General features: G+C 49.7%; 1 long non-coding RNA gene across 1 annotated transcript; it reads right to left on the minus strand.

Moving 5' to 3' along the window:
• Nucleotides 1–9,424: 9,424 nt before the first annotated feature.
• On the minus strand, nucleotides 9,425–20,696 carry LOC123632530. The gene is made up of 3 exons (XR_006733387.1): nucleotides 19,717–20,696; nucleotides 18,235–18,303; nucleotides 9,425–12,989 (listed from the first exon to the last, which is right to left on the minus strand). It is a non-coding gene; the product is annotated as an uncharacterized LOC123632530 (long non-coding RNA).
• Between the last annotated feature and the right edge of the window lie 276 nt (nucleotides 20,697–20,972).

The raw sequence follows: 20,972 nt of genomic DNA on the forward strand, positions 1-20,972 counted from the left end.
CCAGCCGTCACTGCCCGACCCACGGCTCAGAGGTTGGCATCAGTCCCCTCTGCTGCTGCAATAGCACACACTTACTCCCTGGTTCCAGAGGTGAGAGACCCGAAATGCATCTCATGGGGCTAAATCAAGGCATTGGCAGGGCTGGGTCCTCCTGAAGGGTCCTGGGGAGGATCCCTTTTTGCTCCGAGAGGCTGCTGGGACTCAGCCAGTGTCCCTGGGTCACTCCAGGAGCCGCATCATTAGGCAGAACCTGTGGCTCTGCAGTCAGATCTCTCCCAGGACACCTGTCCCTGCCCTCGGGTCACTGCAGTCCTCCAGTGTCATCTCCCCAGCCCCAAACCTTAATGTAACCACATCTGCAAAGTCCCTTTTGCTGAGCAAGGCGCCCTATTCACAGACTCCTCGGGCTCCTGTGTGGACAAGGCCGGGGCCGTCCTTCCCCTACCACAAGCATCCTTTGGCCTCGGGGGACTGACCATCTCTGTGTGGGGTGCTGGGTCCTGGCCATGCCATGGCCTCCAGGTGCCCTCTCCAGTCAGTTCTCCCTCTGCCACCCACAGAATGTCCATCCCAAAAAAGCCCTCCGAGGACGCCCACTGTCCTAAAGAGAAAGCTCACCCCACATGCCGCCCACCCCTGCAGGCTTCGCCCACCCCCTCCGGGGCTCCAGCCTCTCGCCATCCCCGATTCCGCAAACCCTCTCAGGCCAATGTCCCACCTGCTTCTGGCTCTACGTGGAGTCACAGGGGGTCCCCGCATTGCACGTTTCAGGGGACCCCTCACTTCCCACTGCTCTGTGAGCCTGCAGGGTTGGAGGCGGCCAGGTGCAGGCGCTGGCCTTGGACTAACAGCCTCAGGAGGAGGACAAGGCTGGCTACCAGCCTGCAGCCCTCGCCTCACACCTCTGCCCACGGGTGTGTGTGTCTGTGTGTGCCCAAGTGCGTCTGCACATGCACATCTCTGTGTAAATGTGAGTGTGTCTGTGTGTATGTTTATGTGTGTGTGTGTGTGTGTGTGTGTGTGTGTGTGTGTGTGTATGTCTGTGGGCTCACAGGACAGTTAGAAGCCACAGCCCCCACCCTTTCCTGTCTGGCCTTCTGCTGGGGCCACGGGGAGGTCAGTGTCCTGGAGAACATGTCCCAGGCACCTCTGAGTCACAGCGCCACTTCCGCGTTCCCCCTGCCCACAGTGGGGAGCGCAGGTGCCCACAGCCCCAGCCCACGGCCTGACTCACCCACCTGCCGGCTCCAGCTGGAGTGTTTCCCGGCAAGGGCAGCTGAGGACAGAAGGGGCCCGTGCAGAGGCAGGGCCCAGGGTCTCTCTGGACCTCGCATGCAGCCTGCTGGGTGGCCTGGGCAGCCCCTTCCCTCACTGGACGGGAGTCCCCAGACCCCGTCTGCCTGAGGCCCAGACTTCTGGGAAGGGCCCTCGAGGCTGGGAGGCCCGAGCCCACGGCAGGGCTGTCCAGCGCGAGTAAGTGGCATTTCACTGTGGTCTTGGTCTGAGTTTCCAAAGTTTGCAAACACTGTGTCTGTTTCTCCCTGGGTAAAATGCGCCTTCAAGTCTGCTGTCCAGTTTCCTATCGGGGTCCTTTCCCGATTCTTACTGATTTATAGAAATTCAGTACATATTCCTGAAGCTTATCCTCTGTTAGTGACGTCCTTAGTGAATATCTTCTCATTTTTAGCTTCTTTTTCACTTTCTTTCAGACGATTTTTGGTTAACGGTTTTTCTAAACATATTCAAATTTTATCAGACTCTTAAAGGTAGAACTTCTTGGAGTGTATTTAAGAAATTCCTCCTGCTCCAAGGCCGTAAATCGTTCACCTACATTTTCTAGGCAAAGTTTTTCAGAAAAACTCTCACACAAGTCTTGAGCCATCTGGGGCTGGTTTTGTATGTTGGGAAGAAGGGATCCTGTTTCTTTTCTGCATGCAGAAAACCATTTCCCACACCCGGTGATTATTCTGTTCTTGTGGGGAGGGGAACCCCACAGGGGAACAGGGCAGCAGGGCCCAAGAGAGGGATGAGTGAGCGCCCAGCCCAGACGCCCACCCTGGGCGGCGCCCTGACATCTGGAAGTTGTGAAATTTTCCAGAATGAATTCGGCATGGGATTGATTTCAATCCACTCTAATCTAAAGAATAAATGTCAAGAAGCCCTTGCTTCTGGGGTGAGTGTGCAGTTTGCACAATCAGCTAAATGCCATCAGCGCAGGATGTTGGGGGTTTTCTGTTTCCTTTCACTGCAAAGCCCCGGGCAGGAAGGTGTGGGCACCAAGATGAAGAAGGCTGTGTATGTGTGTGCAAGAACATGTGTGCACTTCTCTGTGTGTGTCTCATGTGTGTCTCTGTGCACATGTGACTGTATGTGTGCATGTGTGTCTGTGAGCATCTCTGTGGGCATTTGAGCATGTGTGTCATGCATGCACACATGTGTGTATGTATCCATGAACATGTGTGCATGTGCCTTTAGTGTGTATATGTACATGTGCACATACGTGTGCCAGTGTGTCTTTATGCACACACATGTGTGCATATGTCTGTCTCTGTGTGCAGGTATATGTGTGTGCAGTGCATATATGCATATGCGTGCAATGTGTGCCTTTAGGGTATATGTACATGTACACATGTGTGCCTGTGTGTCTTCGTGTGCACATGTGCACACATGTCTCTGTGTGCAGTGCATACATGCATATGTGTATGTATGTGAGCACATGTCTCTCTATGTGCAAAGCATGTCTGCATGTGTGTATTTGTGCATGTTAGCACGTGTGTCTCTCTGTGTACGTGTGTGTGCGTAAATCTGTGTGTGTGATGGGCTGAGCTGGCATGCTGAGGATAAGCATGTGCTGCTCCAGGCCCCATGAGGCCCCTCCCAGGAGTGTAGGGAGACTTGCCCCACATTTTGTGCTGAGGGGGGGGTGAGTGAGGGTGGGAGGCAGAGTGCAGATGGCAGGGAAAGCCTTGGCTTGTAGTGTCTGCTGAGGGGACAGGGGGCATCTGCTGCCAAAGCCATGCTCTTTTCCCTTTGGAGGCAGGTCCTCTATCCCAAGCCAGAGTTCAGTTCTGAGGGAGTTCACCCTGGGCTTTGGGTCCAGAATCTTCTGTTTTAGGGCAGAGCCAGGAGCTCCAGGTCTGGGGACAAAGCATCTGCAGGTAGCCCCCTGTCTCGCACAGGTGCAGTGGGGCCTCACCCTGTGCTCTCCCAGACTCCAGCGGGTCCAGGTGCACATCAGTAACTGCAGCTCCACCTGCTGGCTCCCGTCAGCCAGCCTGGGGCTGGAGTCCAGGGCCACCACTTCCAGCTAGGGGGTCCCGGCCACGTCCTTGGATCTCCCCAGCCTCCAACCTCTCCTTTCTCCAGGGGACAAGCACCTGCCACACAGGGTGGCTTATGGGGGTGTGGCGGGTCCTGGGCATCTGGCTTTTACTCCATTCAGAATCCCCAAAGTGAATCAAGGGGAGAGAAGGTAGGTCTGAGACTATGGTCTTGGGCCCAGAGTCATTTGCTTGGTCTTAATTAAATCAAAAGCCCCTCCTGCAGAAAGTCCCTCTCCATGCTCAGAGGAGGCAGAGAGGCTGGAAGTGCCTCTTAATGAACTATTTGCTGTGAAACGCCTTTCACCTTCCAAGCTGTAGTCCTGGAATTAAACGTGGCATTTGAATGCAATCATGAAGAGAGGGGAGCTCCTCTGTTAGCCAGCAGGACACTATGAAAATCCAATTAAGTTGTGCATTTTAATTCCCTTGCCTGCCTGGGCTCATTGCTGGATGAAGGCGCGAGAACGTGCAGTTCTCTGCGGTTTATCTGCACAGCCCAGAGGCAGGTGTTTTACCCACTGATGATAAAACCCAACAAAGCTGTGACCAAACAGGAGCAAAATGGCAAGTTATTAAAAATGAGCATCTTTAATTCCGATCTTTCAATAACGTAGACAGAAAGTGCTGGAACAAAGAGATTAGTTTGTACAAAAAGGGAATTAATTGTATTTAGGATCGTCTCATTAGCAGACCTCAGGTCGGGGAAAGTCTCCGGCCACCCTACAGGACGGTACAGTGGGACAATGTGGCCCCAAGAGAAGGAGCCTGGCTCGGGACCCCCCAGTTGGTTCAGCAAAGAAACCAGCCTGGGTCTTTGGAATCTGAAAGCACCAGCGCCTCACGTCACGAGATCAGAGTGTTCACCTTGAAGTCGAAGCGTGTGGCCTGTGCAGACCTGGGCACAGGGGTAAACAGATGTGTCGATAACCCGGGAAATGTGAAAATGAACGAGACCACAGCTTTGTACTTCTCTGGACTCAGCTGTTCCGTGGAACGGGCTTTGCTCTCACTGGCGAGGGAGGCATCTCTGCAAGGGACGGGGCACATCTGTTCTCCTGAGGACTCCCCCTTGTTAGGAGGAGGCAGGGTGCTCCAGTGCTCCTAGCTTGACATCGCTTCCCAAAAAGAGCCAACTCCCAGAAAGCGTGTTCTGTGTAGGGGCCTCCCAACTATGTTTTTTGCATGAATACATTCTCGCTACCTTCTTTATTTCTGCAATCTCTTGAAACTCCTACTCTACTAATGGCTGATGTCTCCACTAGAACCGTCCTCTCTGATGCTGTGGGCTTATTTCTTTCTAGATAGCAATAATTGCATTTCAGTTGTGTATAGAAATGCTGGAAGCAAACATGTGTCCGCACTTTTCCATCACGAACTGCAGATATTGATGGTCAATAAGTCGTCACTCACACTTACTTGCTTTGCAACCCAATATGCACAACCAATGTTTTGGACCAGTTCTCCTAGAGACAGAAAAGACAAAGGCCAAAATATTATCAGTGACCTCTGGGTGGTGGTTCTTTGCATAATTTGATGTTGATGTTTGTGACTATATTCTAAGTTTTCTGCCTTGAGCATAGACTGTTTTGAAGTTGAAAGAAAGGTAAAAAATAAGGAGGGTGAAAGGGAGAGAAAAGGAAGAGAGAATGAGAGAGAAGGGAAAAGGGAGGGAAGGGAGTCAAGCCCCCACACCCCACCCAGATCTTGGTCTTCCTGGGGGAATGGGTACATCCAAATCAGTTCACTTCTCAGAACTTGGGGGGCCAAAAGAGGTCCTGCCCTCGCTTGAATTAACCTTCAGATTTAACATCTGATAGTAAAATGGAAAGAGTATATTATAATTGCAAGATAATACTTTTAATAACCATAGATTTTATCACCCAATAACCTGGGATTTTTGAGGTCAAGATCACCAAAAATAAGGAAAGTCTGCGAACCTGTCACAGCGGTGAGGATCCCAGGAGACAAGAGGACTAAGTATCACTTCGTACACTGGTTGGGGTTCTGAGACAGAAAGGAACGTTAGGGAAAACTAAGGAAAGCCCAATAAACTTTGGACTTTAGTTACTACTATAGTATCCATATTGATTCATCAATTGTGACAATGTACCATGTAACATAAGATGTGAGGAACAGGGGAACCTCTGTACTAGCCTAACAATTTTTCCGTAGATGTAAAACTGTTCTAAAATAAAGTTTTATTTAAAGAAATTCAACAATAAAAGCAGGGCTCCCTGATATCAATAAACTCTGTAAAAATGCATTTATTAATGATCAGGGGAAAGACCTCCCCCAACACACGCATGCACATGCACACACGTGTGCACACACACTAACCCAGGCACAGCTCACCCAGGGAGAGAAGCCCATGACTGATTCTCGCATACAATGAACAGAACCCAAAAGCAATTACACCGCTGAGTATTATGCTGATACAATTATTAAAATTGCAAGTCAAAAACAGTTAATGGAATAATTAAGATAGATTGACCTAAAAGCTGATTTTAAATTAACCTGACATGTGCATACTATCTACGTAATTACTCTGTCCTATGATTTAGTCTCTCATTAAAATCACATTTCATTGGGAGAAATGATACATTTTGCACCACAATTGGGAAGAACAAGCCGTGTTCATCTCCCACTTATCGGAGGAGGTAGAGGGGAGTGAATTTCCTGCCCTCCCAGGCTCAGCGTGGTCTGTCTCTGCAATAAACCACCCTCCGCCCTAGCCCACCACTCAGGAAACGATTGGAACCTGCTAAAGCTGTGTCAGCCAAGGACCCCAAGTGGTGCCCGTGTGGGTGTCTATGACGCTCCCCCCAGGGGAGGGCCGGGCGAGTGGGGGAAGAGAAGTGAGCCCCCCCACCAGGCGACCAGTAACACATCTGGGGGTGAGGACACCAGAAGGGGAGGGGCTGTTCTAAGGCAAACACCAGGCGCCAAGCGGGGCAGAGGAGGGTCAGCTGTTTGCAGCGTAAGGCTTTTCCCTGCCCAGCGCCACCTCCTTTCAGCGCAAGATTTCCTGCCATGAACTCCTGGAGGGTTCCTGTCCACGCACGTGTGTTGGATTACACCGGGGCTGTCCTAGAGTGAGGACAGACTGTCCCCATGTCCCTGCATGGAACTCTGGTGCCATGTGCCCACGCCGGGGAGGACCTTACAAGGTCCCCCTGCCTGAGTCGGGTCCCAGCCACCCTCCCTCCAAGCCCAGGTGTGTGATCCCAGCCGGCTCTGGAACAAGGGGTCACTGCAGCTCAGGGCTCCCCGTTTCATCTTCAGCCCTTGGAATTACCTCGATAACGTTTTAGAAATGGATGTCCACTTGGCATTTTTATAAGATAAAAAGTTTTCCCCACTAAAATTATTCAGATTCAGTAAAAACATATTATTAGGATGCCGGAAAGTGCAGGAGGCTACAGAATGATCTATTACTTGGAGGGGTTTAAAATCCTAATTAGGAAAACTCTCCCTGTCACTCGCTCATTCTCTTAGTCTGGGGGCAGGGCAAAGTGGGAACTGGCTGCACCTTCATTGATCCCTCTGATTTCTCTGGAACTTTCTCTGTGCTCTGCGGGGATTGTAAGTGGTGGTCACCAGGTAACTGAGATGGTGAAAGTGAGAGAAGAGGAAGAATAGGAGAGAATGGAGTTGAGGAGAACCCAGGCTGAGTCTGGGCGGAGACCACCAGGGAGCGGACGCCACAGCCTTGTCTCCGGGGGACGGGGACAGAAAACGGCCAACTCACCAGGGCCACTGGTCGGGCCCTCGGCAGGCGCAGGAATAAGGGTTGTGTTTGTTGCAGTGAACACAGTTCCAAGGGTAGAGAAGTAACGGGAGATGGAAATGTCACTGCCAGCCCATTTGGAAGCATCTCTGCTGTGAAATACAGTGACACAGGCACGTCCCAGAACGAGGCAGACCATTCTGTTTGTTCCCAAGACCAGTGAATGCCATGTGTTCCTTGGGCAGCCTCAGGACCTTCAGCCTTTGGGCTGAAAATGGAAAGAACCAGGTTCAATCAGTACTTTTGAATGTTTCAGAACAATGCGGGTGGGATGTCCAGTGTCTGCCGCTCTGGGGCTCTGGGGGCCAAGGGCCCCTCCTCACTGTGGGGTTTGCAAAGAGGGTAGCAAAGCTTCTCTGCCGCATTTGCGCTCGGCAGCAAAGCTCCTGGCCTGGTGGCTGGAAGGCAAAACTGCTGCCTCACATAAGTCCCTTCTCCTTGTTTCTTGATTTTTCTACAAGAGGGTTTAAGCCAAGGTCCTGCTCTTACATCAATAATAAGCAGGGGCTATTTATTAACCCTTTACTGTATTCCAGTTCTACTCTCAGTGCTGTATGTATACTCTCTTGCACAATTTTCTCGACAGTCCAAAAAGGTAGCTACTTCTATTAGCCATCCTTTATTAAAGAGCAGACCAGGCACAGAGATGTTAGGTAGCTTTCTGAAGGTCACACAGCTACCCTGAATTAGAACCAGAGGATGTACCAAGGCAGTCTGGCCCCCTTGGGCTTTAATCACAGTGCCGTGGGGACACCCTCTCCATCGAGACCCTCTGCGTGGGGGCCCCCACCCCTCACCCTGCTCGGCTTGGAAGTGAAGTAGCTTCCAGGAGACACTTACAGGGCTCCTGCCCCTCCAGCTGGCCCCACAGAGCCCCGAGACCTCCACCACCTACCTGCAGACACAGCTTTCAGCAGCCCGTGCTCTGCCTGTTCCATTCCCCAGCTTTGTCTTAACTCACATGCAACAAAATCCACCCATTTTGACAATTGTATACAGTCATGTAACAGCCACTTCAATTAAGCTATAGAACATTTCATTCTCCTGCCCCCTGCAGATTCCCTCCTCCAATTTGCAGCCCAGACAGGCAGGGATAGGGTTTCTGTTGTCCTAGCTTTGCCTTTCCTGAAAGTTCACAGAAATGGTATCGTATTGTGTTCTATTTCTTTTGTATTCAGTTTCTTTCAATAACACAACGATTTCAAGATTCACCCTTGTGGTGGCATTAATATTTTGTTCTTTTTTATTAATGAGTAGTATCTCATGAATGTATCACAATTTTTCAATTTGCCTCTTGGTGGACATTTGAGTTGTTTGCCGTTTGGATGTTTTATGAATAATGTCGGTGTCGGCATTTGTGTGTAAGTCTTTGTGTGGACATATGTTTTCATTTTTCTAGGGTAAATACTTAGGATTGGGATTGCTGAGTCATGTGGTAAGTGGATGTTTTATTTTATCAGATAGTGTCATTCTGTTAGGTCTGGTGGAGGGTAAAGAGGTGGCAAGGAGGTGGCTGGGGACGGAGAGCGGGAACCGAATTGTAGCTAGGAACCAAATTATGGCTAGGAACTGTTACCTGGTGGGAACACACATGCTAAAAAGTTCCCAGTAACCTTTAGCTGACTTAGAGCTCATTAGTACCTAATTAGCATAACATGTGTAGAGCTTCATGGAAAATCCTAGAAAAGACACAAGTGCAGGAAGGGAAATTGTTATATAACCTACCCTGTTATGTAACCTGCCATGTGATCTGTTCTATAACACCAACCTGTCAATCACCCCCAAAGGCGGGAAACAGCAGCCAATCCTGCCAGGTGGAAGGCGGGACAAACTTGTGGGCTTATAAAAGGCAGCTGTGCTCAGACTTTGGGGTCTTTCCCCACTCATGGGGACTGACTTGTTCCTCTCTCTCTGGAATGTATTTTCCTTTTGTGTAGCTTCCTTTCCTCTCATTCTTTCTTTTATGTGATAAACTGTTTGTATTAAGTTGTTCTGTGTCTCTGATCACTCTGTCATCGGCTCGACTTGGCACTAGTGCTCATTCTTGACACCGGGACCCAGGGGACCGGGGAACATCCACAGTTCTACTTTCCAAAGTATTTCTATTTTAAATTCCAACCAGAAATGTATGCAAATTCCTAGTGTTCTATATCCTTGCCAACACTTACTATTATCAATCTTTTTAACGTCAAACATTCAAATAGTGGTGTGTAGTATGACTGGTTTTAATGTGCACTTTCCTGACAACAAGGGATGATGATCATTTTGTCATGTGCTTATTGGTCATTCATATATCTTTTTTGTGATGTATAGGTTCAAGTCCTTTGCTCATTTTAAATTACATTTTTTAATTATTGATTTATGAGAGATCTTTATACATTCTGGGCACAAGCCCTTTGTCGGATGTATATTTTGCAAAATTATTCTGCCAGTCTGTAGTTTACCTTATATTAAACAGCAGTTTTCAAATGGTGGACGTCACGGTGCAGTGATCTCTGAGAGCAGCGAGAGTGACAGAGTGAGCTCTACGATGGCCTCCTTCTGGGAGAGAGTTCGGGCTCCCACACAGGGAAGGCGACCCCAGGTGCCTGCCGTGGTCTCCTTGAGTCAAAGAGGTGGCACTGGGGTCCCAGGAGGCGGAGGCAACTAGAGCGGATGTGGAAGACCCCCAGAGGAGAGAGGATCGCAGCAAGAGAGAGCGTTACATGTTGAATAATTTCGAATTGGTCCCAGACATTAAGATTTACTGTTGTGGACATTCTAGATTCTGTCATTTCCCACCAATGACGGGTGTTTCTTTGGGTTTATGGGGCAGCAGTCTTCTCTGGGCATGAACTGAACCCTTGGTTCCTGGTGGCAGCTGCAGCCTGAATTCAGACCTTCTGCCTTTCACTGGGAACTGGGCTGCTTGCATCTGCTCTGTGTGTGGTTCAGGGTCAGCCAGAAAGATGGGCACACAGGTTTGGAGGGTCCCCTTTGCAATGCTCTCCCTTCCAGACATCCCCTCACTCTTCTGTGGCTGCAGCTTCCTGTTTCCTCTTGCTGGTTCTGCAGGCCACGAAGGCTGTGGTTTTCCCCAGAGCAGGGTCCCCAACCTATGGTGAGTTGTGTAATTATTTCATCATATATTACAATGTAACAATAATAGAAATAAAAAGCACAATAAATTGGAAAAATTGTCTTCCATGAAAATGGTCCCTGGTGCCAAAAGTTTGGAGACCACTGCCCCAGAGGACCCTACCTCCTCACGTACTGCCCTGATGCACGTGGCCCCAGGCTAACAGCCACACACACACACACAAAAGAACTCACTTCAAGCAACTCCCTTCTCCAAGGTGTGTGCCCCATAATCCACTGTTGCTGTTCCCACCAATGCCTGCAAGCAGCTCTTTTTCTGCATTGTGTACAGATTTTGTAGCTGTTTTCTATGAGGGAGAGAGTTTGGTGTGATCTTACAAAATCGTTACAGGAAACAGAGCCAGCAATTACCCGTCCACTTTTAGAACTGCCTTGTGCATGAACCTTGCTTCCTTTGAGTCACACTTGGAAAAAAAGAATATGTTTTGTCTTCACAAAGGTCATGGTGGCTTCACTGCAAAGAAACTTGAGAAACAGATTATTGTCTTAAATCGAGCACAACTGCAGCGTGGCGAAGAACCCCTGGATAGCCATGGGGTTTGTAGATGAGGGATAAGAAGTGGCTACTACACAAGAAAGAGACAGAGACACAGAGGGAGACACACACGGAGACAGACAGACAGAAAGCGAGGGAAGGTCTGCCATGCCCAGTCTACTTCCAGGGCCCTGTTCTAGGCACAGAGGCCACTCTTCCCTGCCAGCCCTCTCCCATCTTGCCTTCAGCGTCCTCAGACAAATGGAAAGCCTTTCTCTCTCGCGCTCGTCCTCTGCAGAGCAGCCTTCCCAGGGATGCTGCTCCTCTCTGCTGCTCTAGCCCGGCTGCACTGGCTCCCTGCTGAGCTGCTGCAGTGTCCGATGGCCCCAAGCCCCGGGCTCAGCCCCCACACTCTGCACACTGAGGGGCTTCCTCAGTGGACGTGGTGCCCACCGGCCCCTCCATCCAGTGTCTCAGGGCTCCATCCAATCCCTCCAGCCTGTGCCGCGTGCACCCAACACCCCGTGCACTGGCTCACAGCTCCTGTTCCCTGAGCTCTCTCGTGCTCCAGGCCATTACCTGCACCACTGCCCTTGCCTGGCCCCACCTCTCCCGTCTGGACAAGTCCTGCAACAGGAAGGCCCATGTCCCGGCCCCTGTTTGTGTCTGGAGCCCTCCTCTCTGTTCTTGCGTTTCCTATGGGTCCTCCACCTCACTGGTGGTTGGTAGTTCGTGTCTGTCTCTTCCACCGTGTACCTGGACCCATGAAAGCAGGGCCCAGTTGTGCCCTTGCGGTGCCCTGAGCATCGGGCTGTGGCCAGCATGCAGGAAAGCAGTGGAGAGTCATCATGGCACATTGTGCTCTGGGTCAGGCAGACCTGGAGCTGGATCCTGTCCCCAGCCTTCAGGTCTGCGATGAGTAACATCCCCTGAGTCTGTTTGCTGGCCTGTGCCCTGGAGGTGCCAGCATCTCCCTCGTGGAGGACACACAGCACCTGAATGTCAGGGTTTGCACCGTGCCTGGAGTATAGTCAGGTGTTCACGCATATGACAGCCGCCCAAACCCATCCGTCAGTAGATATACGAGTGTGTGTTCATTTTCACACACCCAGATGTCCACACCTGCACAGGCAACTGTGTGTGCACACGCAGGGCACCTGTCCACTGGGCCCTTCTGGGAGGCCAGAGCAGGATGAGATGCTAACACTGGTGGACGAGAACACCAGAATGTCAAGAGCACAGCTCTGACCTTCAAGTGAGGGAAACTGAGGTGCTCTCGGAGGAGAGATGGGAGCACTGGGGCAGCAGTGTGAAGCCTTAGGGCTGGGCTGGAGCGACAGCGGAGCTTTGTCGCTACCAAGACAGAGGAGCCGCGAGGCCGATGACAGGGGAGCCAGTGTGGGTTCTGGGTCCTGGGGAGCATTGGCTAGGGAAAACACACCGGCATTTACCCCAAGCTTTTGCTGAATGCCTACACCTCCCTAGGACCCAAGGACACCCGCGTGAAGGAAGCTCTCTGCACCCCGGGTCCCCAGGGACACAACTCCCTGGCTGGCGCACAGAGTGGCTGCTGTCAGCCCTCACAGGGCCCCGCAACAAGAGACTCCATCCCAGCAGGGACGTGAAACCCTGCAGACCCGAGCTCTGAGGAAGCTGCTTCTACCCTCCCGGCAGCCTGTGTGTCCAACGTCCGACAGCCCTTTCCAAGCCCCGCTGCCTCTGAGGCTGAGGAAGGAACGCGTGGCCTTGGGGCATCGAGTCTTCGATTCCTTCATTCATTCATCCCACAGCTACCAGCAGGGCCCCCCGTGGGCACAGATCTCAGTTACTGACCAATGGGTCACCTTCTGGAATGGCCCACGGGGTGGGGATCTGCCACCCACCTGGACTTGCTTGTTCAGAATTCTGGAAGGAGGTCTAGTGCCCTCTGTGATGCCCTCCATGTCCTGGATGGGTGGGACTCGGGATGGGGGGTGCTTGCCCCGGTGTCTCTCTCCCCACTGGCCTGTAGGCCGCACGGGGCTGACCTGCCTGCTGTCGTGTGAGCACCACCTGGCTCAGTGTCAGTCCATGGGAGGTGCCAGAAAATGCCTGTTGCGCACGTGGGTGAGTGAAGGAAGGAAAGGAGTGGGGCGGGGGGTGCCCCATGTTGCCTCTTCTGAGCAGTCGCCTGTCTCCAGCAACACTGGAGGAGCAAACTTGGTACGGTCGCTGCGAGCACGAGTGTGGGCATCTTTCCCTCTCCTGTCTCTCGGGCGTGCCATGGCTGCAGAGAAAGGACAAAAAACAGGATTGTGGAAACTACCGACTCCTTCAGAACGTGCCAAGTCTCCCCAGCTCCATAGACCTACACGGCCTCAGGAGGGGCTCAGACCAAAACTCTTGTGCACACTCCTGTCACAATTATCAGTGACTCCTTTCAGCCCTTCCTGCAAAAATGCTGTCTCTGCCACTCTCCCACCCTGGCCACAGCCACCTGCTCAGGCCACCGCTGGCTCCTGCTCCACGGCTCCCTGGCTTCCACCCTGGGGTCCCTGCTGTGCAACAGGGAGGGAGCTTTGCAGACGTCGATCTCGTCACTCCTGCTTCTGCTCCCAGTGCTGGGAACCCTGCTCTCACCTGCGCAAGCCACATGCCTGTGTCCTTATCCCCAGGGGGTCGGCTGGACCCCGCTGGACACTGGCTGTACCCTGTTGTGGTCTCTTCCCAACTCCTGCCAGCCAGTTCCCTCCTGTGCCCTGCTCTGGCCCTCCACACACTCCTGCACACGGCTGGCGTTCCATGTGCTCCATGCCACCACGCAGAGGTCACACCTGCCCGGAATCACAGCTGAGCCTGGCAGGGCTTTGCTCAGGGGCACTCTGCCCTGGAAATAGGAGGAGAGGTTAATCCCATGGCCTCTGGGACAAAGAGGCCCCGGGTTTCCTGGTCAGCACAGCAGAGTCCCTGCTGTGGAATGCGATTAAGCCTTTTGTCCTGCTGCCCAAGGCTTACCTGCCCACCCACAGGTGGCAATCCCTCCACCCCTGGCCGCCCCCACAGCAGCTGCCGCCTGACCAGGGCCTCCTGGCTGTGGCCTTGACCCCTGTGTCTGCCCTGGTTCAGCCCCGGCCTGGGTTCTTCCTCCTGGGCTTCTCCTGGTGCCACCTGCTCTGCCCATCTTTTCTATGAATATTTTTTTGAGCAGAACAGAGCTGGTTTTAAAACATAAATCATTGTTTTAGCCAAATGCAGAGATTTCTCCCACTTTTGAGACATAAATCTCTTTGTTAAAAAAGTCGTGTTTTGATGAAGGCAGGGCTGAGGCACACCCAAGCCCCGACTGGTGTGAGCACACCGGAAAACAGGTGCACGTCCAGCGAGTGTGCAGACAGCTGCGCAGGGCAGGATTACAGCTTCACCCCTAAGTGCCAGACTGGATTACGGGGGCTTAGAAGGGAGAATAGACAAACTCAGGCAGATGACTGCCAAGCCAGGGAGGCGGAGGGACAAAGCCCTCCCATGCGGGAGCCCAAGACAGCGGCACCAACCGTGGTCCCTCGGGGAGCAGCCATTCCCTGGGAGACTGGCCTGCACCAGGGCATCATGATTGTTCCCGCCACTGTGGCTTGGCCCGAGGGACATCAGTGTGAGAACTAAAACCGTGAGGCATCACACAGGGTCCCGACCTGAGGCCAGAGGGCAGACTCAGCCCAGGGCGTCTGCACAGTCCTATTAACATACATGACAATGCAAAGGTGTGATAAAAGCCATCTGTCACTCATGAAATGCGACCTTGCCTTTCTGCAAAGCCACAAGCCACCCGGGGGCTCAGTTGAGAAATGGCCATAAAATCCTGCATAATGACCTCAAAGTACTTTCCAATATAAAGAATGTTCCAGGCAGCTGTTTCCATTACTATGTGCAATAATGTTGCGGCCCCCAGACTTATAACATGTTCACAGTCTGGCGGCCTTTTCCACTGGCAGCACTGAGTATCTGTTGTGAATCCTCATCATGTTATGTGGCCTCCGCACTCATTTTGAGTGTCAGCTGGACTTTCCCATACCAGAAGCGATACCCAGCCGCCCTGGACACAGCTCCCTCTTCCCCACCTCATCACAGCCCCCAGCGGGATCCATGTAGACCTGCCCTATGCAACCACCTCCTGTGACCACTACCCTATGGGACAGCTTGTGTGACCTTGCCAGTAACCCTGCACCCTAAGTACACTGTGCAGACCTGACACAGCGACCCTCTCTCAGTCCCAGTGGGGCCCACGGGGCTCCCCTCCTGCTGGCCCTGCAGGCCAGGCGTGCTGCCCGCTTCTCCTGGGGTCTCCAGGGCATCTGCTGCTCCTATAATTTCAGTGCTTTGTTGGGTTATGGTCTCTGTGGTCACCTGGCCGACACGCCTGGACCTAACTGTCCTGCGGGTCAGCTTGGTCACAGGTCGGACACAGAGGCATCGGGCACCAGCTGGGTTAAAGAGCCTCAGCGCTGGAGCTGAGCTCAGTCTGCTGTCTGTGGGGGGCAGGTGTGGCCACTCCAGCCCTGCTCCTGCCCGAAAAGGTAAAGGGGATGATAGCAGCAACCCTTAAGCTCGAACTACATCAGAGGCTCGGGGAGCCCTATTATTTCTGGAACAGGCACCAGAGCAGTGTCTGGCCTGGTTCACTCCAGAGTGTCTGAGTCACAGAAGAAATTCAATATTTGTTAAGGAAATTGGCAACCCCCCCACTTAAGGGCATTGTGAACATGCCACGCATGGCAGAGCCCCAAGGAGCCGCCCCTTCCTCGCCCCCTGACTGGAGGATCCTACAGAGTCTCTGGTTTCCCTTCGGTGTGGCCGGTCTAAGCACAGCGCTTCCCACGGGTGTGGCCTGGGATCAGGGCTAAGGCTGCAAGGGCCGTTGTCCCCGTGTCTGGAGCTCTGGGGCAAGATGGGGTCGTTGGTGCCCAAATCCCACATCGCCTGACTGTGGCAGAGGGTGAGGACTGAGCCTATCTGCTCACGGGCGCCCTGTGGAATGGCCCAAGCTGGGCCCAGCTGAGGGGCGCACTCTGCTCACCAACTGCCGGGTGGGCGCACATTTTCCAATGCATTCGCCCAGAGGGAGGCCTCTTTCCATTTTGCGCAAAGGTTCTGCATGAGCTACAGTGGCCCTGTGGTCACAGCTCAATCACATGATGGCTCATGGTCAGCGCTGAGCATGACTAACCCTCAGTCTCCACTGACACCACCAGGCAGTCCCTGGTGTCCAGTCAGGCCCTCATCTCACTTCCTGTGACAAAGCCTTTGTATTACTTCTCATCCACGGACCCTATATAAATGTTGGAATATTGCATCTGCCAGACAGTCCTTAGGGGAAGATTACTTTTCCAGCGTTAGTATTGACAATTGAGGATCACACACTCCACACAGAGTCTGACCAGCACACATGGTCAGCATGAGATCAGGGTAACCCCAACAGCTGGAACAAAATCAAACTGCAGCAGACACGTCTGTAGCTAAACTTTCCAAAGGTTTTTAAAATATTGGCAAAAATATTTTAAGGGTCCCATTACTAACTTCTTCCTAAAAGGTATAGGAATTCCAACTAGAAACCACTACTGTAAGATAACCAGCATAAAAGTGGAAACCTTTGGGCTAAACATACACTTTTCTCAACATTTTACTATGAAAATTTTCATGTGCACAGAAAAGATGACTTTTACAACATACACCACATACATAGATTCCCCCATTATTTTAACACTCTTGTTTTTCACATAATCATCTTTCTTTTCATCCTATACATCCATCATTCGTTTGTTTTCTTTGATGAATTTCAGAGCCACTGACATCAGTAAACTTCCTCCTAAACTTTCAGCACGCATATTATTAACTAGACTTCAACAGCTGTTTACAGTTCAATTTGAGCTATAATTGACATGCAATGAAATGCAAAAATCATAAATGCAGCAGCGTCTATGATTCCCACTCGAAAGCACATCTCACACCACAATGAGTTCCTTCTTGACTGCCAAGGAAATCCCCACCCTCGACCCCCAGGGGCAATCGCTCTCCTGAATTTTTTCCACCATACTTTTTTGCCAGAACTTACATAAATGGAATCATATGGCATATACTCTTCTACGGCTGCATTCACTCAAGTTGTTTTTGAGAATTACATATGTTATTGTGTTTCAGCTCATTTCCTTTTACTGCTGAACAATCCTACACTACATGAACGCAACACAGTTTATCCATTCTCCTACTGGTAGTCACCTGGACTGTCTTCAAGTTTGGTTATTACGAACACAGTTGTTATAAACATTTTTGGACATGTCTTTTTCAGACACATGCTTTCCGTTCTCTTGGGTAAATACCGAAGAGGAGAACCACTGACTCATACGTACATACTTCATTTTATAAGAAACAGTCAAAACTCTTTCCAGGGACCGGACCATTTTACAGCTCTACCTGCAATGTGTGAAATTCCCACACCCCACCTACGTGTGTGTTGTCAGCTATTCCCAGTGGTGTGTTGTCGCTACCTCATTATAGTTTTAATTTGCAGTCCCCTGATGACTAATGATGTTGAGCACTTTCTCATGTATTTACTGGCCATTTGTGTATCTTCTTTTCTTAAATATTCAAAGTTATTTTGTTCATTTTTTAATTGGGTTGTCTTTTTAACACTGATTTGTAGGAGTTCTTTTTATCCTGAAAACAAGCTTAGTCAGATCTGTTTCACAAATATTTCCTCCCAGTGGGCAAGCTGCTTATTTTCTTAGATGTGTTTTATGATGAGCAGGAGCTTTCGCTTTAGTGAATTCTAATTCATTAAGACAGCTTAGTAGCTTCTTAAAATGTTACACATACATTTACCGTACAACACAGCTATTCTACTCCCAGGTATTCCCCAAGGAAAATGAAAACATACATCCACACACAAGCCTGTACCTAAGTGTTCCTACCAATGTTATTCACAATAGTCAAAAACTTGAAATACTCACATGTTCATCAATAGACGAGTGGCTGAAAAAAATTGCGTTATGGCCACAGAGAAAAACTAGTCAGTAATTAAAAGGTTTCATACTGCCGAGTAAGACAATGTAGATGAATAGCAAAAACACGCTGAGTAAAAAAACCACAAATAAGTACATGCTGTATGATTCCATTTATATGAAATTATAGAAAACACAGATCTACTCCACAGGGACATAAAGCAGACCAGAGGCTGCCTGGGACTGACCGGGAAGGGGCACTCGGAACCATTTTTAGTGACGCTGTTCTAGATCTCCATCGTGGTCCTGGCTACATGGGTGCTTAGATTTGTCAAAACTTAGCAAAATGTTTACTTAAAGTGGTTTCATTTTTTTGCACATAAATTGTACCTCAATAGAGATAATTTTAACAAAGGAATAAATACTGTATCTGGCTTAATACATCTTCAATGAGGTTTTTTGTAAAAGCACTTGAGCAAAGCCGTCGAGGGGCGCTAACCCTCTCCTTGGCAAGCCGCACCACCCAAGCTACGCTCTTACCGTGTGTCTGCGATCTTGGCCCATTGTCTCAACACCAATGTCCTCTTCATTCTCTCTAGTTGCTCTTTCCTATAGTGAAAAACACAGTAACTTCAGAAAACATTACATCCATTCATTCAATTAATCAGTTGGCAACAAATATTTATTATGTGTCTACTAGTCTCAGGCTCTGAATTAGGAGAAGATGGAAATGTAAATAAGAAACAATGTCTTCTCTGTATTTTACAAGGGGTAGAGAGACATGGAAGGGAGATTTCATGATTATTACAGTAATGGGATCAAAGAGAACAAACAGCAGATTTCATTTAGGCATGAGTGATAAAAGAACGTCACAGTAGGCTGGTCTGAGTAAAATCATAGTAAGAGTCCTGAGCCTTGACCACAATTGCGTCTTCGTGAGAGAGCTCTTTCCCAATATATGGTTTCCATGTCACTGCATTTTCCGGCCTTTTTATCAGTCCCCAAATCTTCAGTTTTCACCAGAATATTAATAATAAAAAAATCAAGTAGTCATGTTTCTACAAAATGGTTTTCTGTACCCAAGTTTCCAATACAAACAGGAAAAACGATACGTAGATATTTGCTAAATGTTAAGAGTACACAAAAGTAAAATTGGAGCAGGAAGTTAATTTCATTTAAGAGCATTTTATTTTAGTTTCAATATCTAAGTGCTTGTCATCTGTGCACAGTTATGAAATTTGCTGTAGAGCCTCGAGTGCAAAACAACAGAAAAAATGAGTTTGTTTTTAATGAAATATTTGGTAAAAGGTCTGACATTTATTACATGTCAGAATGTATTTCTAAAATTTGATTCAATTAAAATTCCAATTCTGGCTTTAAAAAAGTCAGATAGCGCTGTTTCTGACTCCATTTCTCCTAAACTAAGACATACTGTAGTATCTACTTTTGGCTCCCAAAATTAAGTGACACCAACATAAAGGGAGGATTTGAGGGAAACCTGTCTTTCCCCCCAAGATCTATGGTACTGAACTGAAAATCACAACCTGTGACTGAGTTTTGTGAATTTTCTTGCTGAAGGATTTTGTAATTCCTAGTAGAGGTGAGGAAGCTGATATCCCAAAGAGCTCTCCCCAGAGAAGCTACTGTTAGGGTGTGAACTCCATGTGTGGGAGGAGAAAGAATTCTCACAGTGATTAGACTATATAAAAGCAAAAGTACACTCTATTTGTTTTCCTGAGAAAGAGAGAGAGCAAAAGAAAGAAAGAAAGAAAGAAAAAGAGGAAGGAAGGAAGGAGGGAGGAAGGAAGGAAGGAAGGAAGGAAGGAGGGAGGGAAGGAAGGGAGGAGAGGGAGGAAGGAAGGAAGAGTGGCCACGACACACAAAGGGATGAAAGAAATGTTGGGCAGGGAGGAAAGTTGCTTGGTCCTTTTAAAGGGTAGAAATGGCTTCTTTTTCCTGCCATAAGTGATTGATAATAAAAGCAGCTATGAAGCTGCTGTGTTGGCTTTTTCTGTTTCTCACCTAATAAACTGACAGTAGAAATCAGTTTCTTCTTTCTTCTTGGTAGTAGGAGGCACCTGGTACTGTCTCTTCTTGAGGAAGCAAGGCAAGTTTGTGCTCCTACTGTCCACTCAGGAATTTTTCAAGGCTGAGAAAGAACTCAGAGATAACAAGTTAGGCACGCGTGTTTTAATTAAACAAAGAGTAGTTGTGTTGTGAATTTATAACTCTTACTTTCTGTTTGATAGTTTAATTTCCTCTGTTAGGTTATTAGTAAGACACCTTTCAGCCACAAAAGTCAATCAGCTACTAAGTGGCAGGGAACCCATGGGGTCCTGCTACCACATTGATGGAAGGCATTCGTGACATGGGGTCATCTGTAAGCTTTGTTTGCGAGGCAGATAAATACACAATTTAAAGCCTACAATAACAGCTCCCTGGTGGTCTAGTGGCTAGGATAAAGGCTACAATAAAAGCTATTATCCATGCGGTATTAATAATTTCTTGAAATTTGAGAACTATAGACTACATAAATATCATAATTACATAAAAAAGAAATGTACTACACGGTAGCCCTTTTCCATGCTTTTTCCTATCTTCGACCGTAAGAAAAATCACGAGAATTGCTTTTAAAGAATATTTATTAATACCGAATTCTATTATAATACACACAAAGGTTTACGTGAAGCTGACCACAGAAGAATGTGACAAGGAATGTTGCCAACTTCGTAAGAGAGTGAGTTAGTATTTGCCAATTCTGAGACAAGGGAACAGGCGTATTATTTTATTCTCTTCTGCATCGAAAAATCCAAGAAGTTAAACATAAGCAAACACCGGAGTAATTAAAGGATTGTTTTCTGTGCGGGAGAGGATAAATCCACGCAAGACAAAGGACAGCAGACACAGAACTAACTAATCCCCTGACCACGGAGCAGCAGGTACCCACAAACTCACAGCCCCACAGGAGCGCCACCCGGCCGCCCCAGCGCGCACGAGGCCCCGCCCCCGGCCCCGCCCAGAGGCCACTCTCGAGGCCCCGCCCCCACCCCATGCCCCGCCCCCACGTCGGCGCCAGTGCCCAGCGCACCAACCCGCTGGCCCAAAAAAGGCCCGAGCCCCGCGCCGTCGCGGAGTGGCGGGTCCACCAGTAAGCACCCGTGGAAGGGACGATCCCAGGGAAGGGAAGACCCCAGCAGAATGACGTCCGACAGCGTCGAAGGACAGAGCGCAGAGCTCCCCAGTCACCCCGCCAGGTGGCCCCAGCGCGCCGGACAGGC

Source organism: Lemur catta, chromosome 2 (genome assembly GCF_020740605.2).
Source record: "Lemur catta isolate mLemCat1 chromosome 2, mLemCat1.pri, whole genome shotgun sequence".
NCBI classification, from domain to species: Eukaryota; Metazoa; Chordata; class Mammalia; order Primates; family Lemuridae; genus Lemur; species Lemur catta.